The sequence below is a fragment of the Octopus bimaculoides genome, chromosome 14, assembly GCF_001194135.2.
Source record: "Octopus bimaculoides isolate UCB-OBI-ISO-001 chromosome 14, ASM119413v2, whole genome shotgun sequence".
NCBI lineage: Eukaryota > Metazoa > Mollusca > Cephalopoda > Octopoda > Octopodidae > Octopus > Octopus bimaculoides.
In genome coordinates this window covers 1,581,378-1,585,252 of record NC_068994.1, presented here as the reverse complement: position 1 = coordinate 1,585,252, position 3,875 = coordinate 1,581,378, and the positions used below count along the sequence as shown (strand labels likewise).

The window sequence follows — 3,875 nt, the reverse complement described above, 5'->3', positions numbered from 1 at the left end:
GCTTTTTACAAGCCACCGGCACAGGGGCCAGAGGAGGCTGGCAATGGCCACGATCGGTTGGTGCTTTTTACGTGCTACCGGCACGGAAATATATATGTGTGTATATATATATATATATATATATATATATATATATATGGAGATTTATAGAGATATACAATGAAATACACACAACACACACGCACTCACAGACACACATCTGCACATATTCATGCACACATGCGCATAAGCACACATAGACATATACTCACATACATACACAAACATGCTCATACACACATACATACAGACACATTTATATTAAGTAAATGATTTAAACTTGCTCACACAGATGCACATATACACACACACACACACACACCTACTGTAGAAACACTGATTGCACCTTCACCACCACCACCACCTTTCTCCTTCCCTCTTGCTCTATTTGACTCACCTCTCACTCCCCCTTCCGTCACATGTTTACCACACACACACACACACACCAGTCCATGCTACATTTAACTCCCCTCATCCTACCACCTCGATACTATGATGCTGCAGAATGAAGCCGGCCATCGTCTTTTTGTATGCACACACACACACACACTTATATATACATGCACTGCTGCATATACAAACCCACTCTAGCATGCATACAATTAGACAAATACACACATTCACAGCCTTACTTGTAAATATACATCACACTTACACCCACATATACTCACATACACGCAAATACAGACATGCAGAAATGCCACACATACAGTCATACATACACTGGCAGACATACAAACCTACACACACACACACACACACACAGACATGTTGGATGTTACAATCGGATTGGAAGAGAAATCAGATGCCAGCCAGGATATAGCAATATTTGCAGGATGTCCGCTAATGGAAGCTGGGAAGGCGGATGGATTCAATAGCTTGGATGCATATATATATATAAACATGTGTGCCTGTGTACAGTGTGTAGAATGTGTGTGTGTGTGTGTGTGTGTGTGTGTGTGTGTACATATATTTACACACTGGCTGTCATTACACTCATTTCTATATTTGTAATGTGAGAGGGGAAATGGTGCAGATTGGTGGGAATTGTGGGTAGAATCTGTCTTACTGGGACTGTTTGTTGTGAGAAAGTGTTGTTGTAGAAAATACTTTCTTGTTGGAAGGTGTTTGTTGAGGGAAGATATTGGTTGTGGGAGCATGTTTGCTGTGGGAAGGTGTTTGTTGTGGGAGGCTGTTAAGTAGGGGTGCTGTCTGTAGTGGGAAGGTGTTTGCTGTGGGGGAGCTTCGTTGTGGGAAGAGTCATTTTTATAGCTGTCGTTTGTTGTGGGGATGTTGTCTATGGCAGAAAGGTTGTGAGGAGGAGCTAGTAGCTTGTGCAGTTGTAGGAAGAGGTGCAAGTGTTTTTTTTTTTTGTCTTGGGGTAAACTTGATGAGGAAATGTCTATTGTTGGGATGTGTTGTGGGAAATAGGCTTGGAATACAAAAAAAGTCATTGGAAAGTTGGTGAATAATTTTGTGGGCTTTTACCCTTGTTCTTTGTTGTTTTTGTTGGTCAAATGTGGCAGCTGTGATTACTTTATGAATGTTTAGGCATCGTTTGCCTTCTGTATGTGTCGTGCATGTTGTGGAGGTGTGGAACAGACCTTGGATGTTTTAGCTGTGAGGAGTGGTTCTAGCTAATGTTCTCTGATGGCACAGGAAATTCCTGTAGGTATAGATTCAAAAGGGCAGGTGAGAGGATGGCACCTTGGCATGTTCAAGTCAGGAAACTGGATGTTATTGCTGTTGTATATTTTATGGTTTATTGGACAAAAATGCTAGATTAGAAAATTACTATTTTTAAATTTCACAACAACAGATATTTAGCAACAGTACTTTGGAATAAAGATTTTTGCCACAGATCGTGTCATATAGCCAGCTGGAGACGATGTCTCCTGGGGCTAAATTACAGCAACATTCATCCTAAACCAGGACTGCCATTGTTATGTTGGCAAACACTCTTTACTCCCAAAATGGTAGAGGTCAGCATTTTGCGTTGTTTGTTGAGGAGGAGGTGTTTGTAGCAAGGAAGGAAGTGGAAGACTTTACTGATGCCAACACGAATCAGGGTGAGGCATTGGTGCATTCGGTCTTTTACATATTGAGGGTGGAATGTTTGTGATTTCTATGGAATCAGAGTTGGAGAGAGGAATGTCTGGGAGATGGTTATATCAAGGATGAACCTTACACAGATGCTTCAAGGTCTACATGGGATAGTTAGGGGTCTGGGTGATGCAGTTTGATTGGGTTTTCATTAGGAATGCTCCCATTCTAGGTTCAAAGTTGAGAAGGGAAGCTGGAAGACATTGCTGGCAGCAGAATTCCTTGATGGCTTTTTTTGTCTTAGACGTGGGTTTGTTACATTTCCAGGCCCAGGGTTGGGGTGAAGAACATGGGGCGGGAACATGCAAGTCCACATTTCCTGACCCCTCATAGATGGAAGGGCTTGATGTTTTAATATACATGGCAAGAGACTAATGATTCTCTGTGTAGACCTGCTAGAAATAACAGCCAAGCTACTTTCATGTTCCACACTACCTAATTAAAAATGAGTGAATGTACTCTCTAATTGGTTTCTGGATATATTATGGAATAGATGAGATGGTCATGGGTGGAACAGTCACACAATAAACATTCAACACAGAGAAACATATTGTAGTAATAGTAGTGGTGGCAACAGGGATTGTGGTTGTGGTGGTGGTGGTAGTAGTAGTAGCAGCAGCAGCTCCAACTATAGTGTTATGTACAGCAGTAGATGTAAAAGTAATGGTGATGTCTACCCCTATCTAATTGTGTAACTACCCCTCCACCCACAATACGCTCTCTCTCTCTCTCTCTCTCACTCACTCTCGTTTTGTAATTGTGTGTGTATATAAATATATATATGTGTAATATATATATATATATATATATATATATATATATAAATAGAGAGAGAAAGTAAGAGAGAGAGAGAGAAAACATTTCTATTGATTTCTTGAAGACAGAAGAAATAAGAAGAAAGGAAAAAACCTGTTAAAGCCGAGTTTCTTTGTGACATGTTGTTGTTTAGTCCCAGGTCAGCTCTGATCCAGTAAACCTATGATCAGTGACGTTCCAAACTTGACCACCCTTTGCTATATTCAGCCAGTGTCTATCTCAGAGTACATTATATAATGTTATCTTATAATGTGTACTTTAAAGATTACAGGATGTAATTAGAGGGCGAGTTGGCTGCTATTTCTTATAGCTCAAATCACATAGGGGCTTTCCATTGGCTCATGAAGTTATATGCCCTCCCACTAGACAAATAGACAAATAAATAAATAGGTAGGTAGGTAGGTGGATAGGTAGAATGATAGACAGATAGACAGACAGACAGACAGATAGACAGAGAGACAAATACCCATCCAGCCAGGCAGATAGATAAACTGACAGATAGACAGACAGACAAGCAGATTAATAGATAGATTAATAGATAGATTAATAGATAGATTAATAGATAGAGGTTTATGCATGTGTGTATGATTATCATCATCAGGATTTGGACAGGTTAACAGGAGCCAGTGAACTGGCAGCCTGCACCAAGTTCCAAAGTCCACTTTGGCATGGTTTCTATGGCTAGGTGCTGTTCCTAATGCCCTCAATTTTACAGAGTGTATGGAGAGTCTTGGTACTGGCACTAGGGGAGGGGTGGGGGTCACCGAATAACTCACAAGACATGACCCCCATCAAGTGAATGGGATGTAGTATTGATGGAAGTGGCTTTGTGCCAGGAGATGAGAGGTTAAACAATGACAGAGGAACAGGAGCTAATGTCTTGCAGTAGAGGAGAAACATGGCTACTCCATTTGCAA

The 3,875-nt window shown here is 40.9% G+C and overlaps 1 protein-coding gene across 5 annotated transcripts in view; it reads left to right on the top strand.

Annotated features, from left to right (window-relative positions):
* Positions 1 to 3,875, top strand: part of LOC106873243 (putative protocadherin beta-18) — a 126,999-nt gene that overhangs the window by 49,078 nt on the left and 74,046 nt on the right. The gene's annotated exons all lie outside the window — the stretch shown is intronic.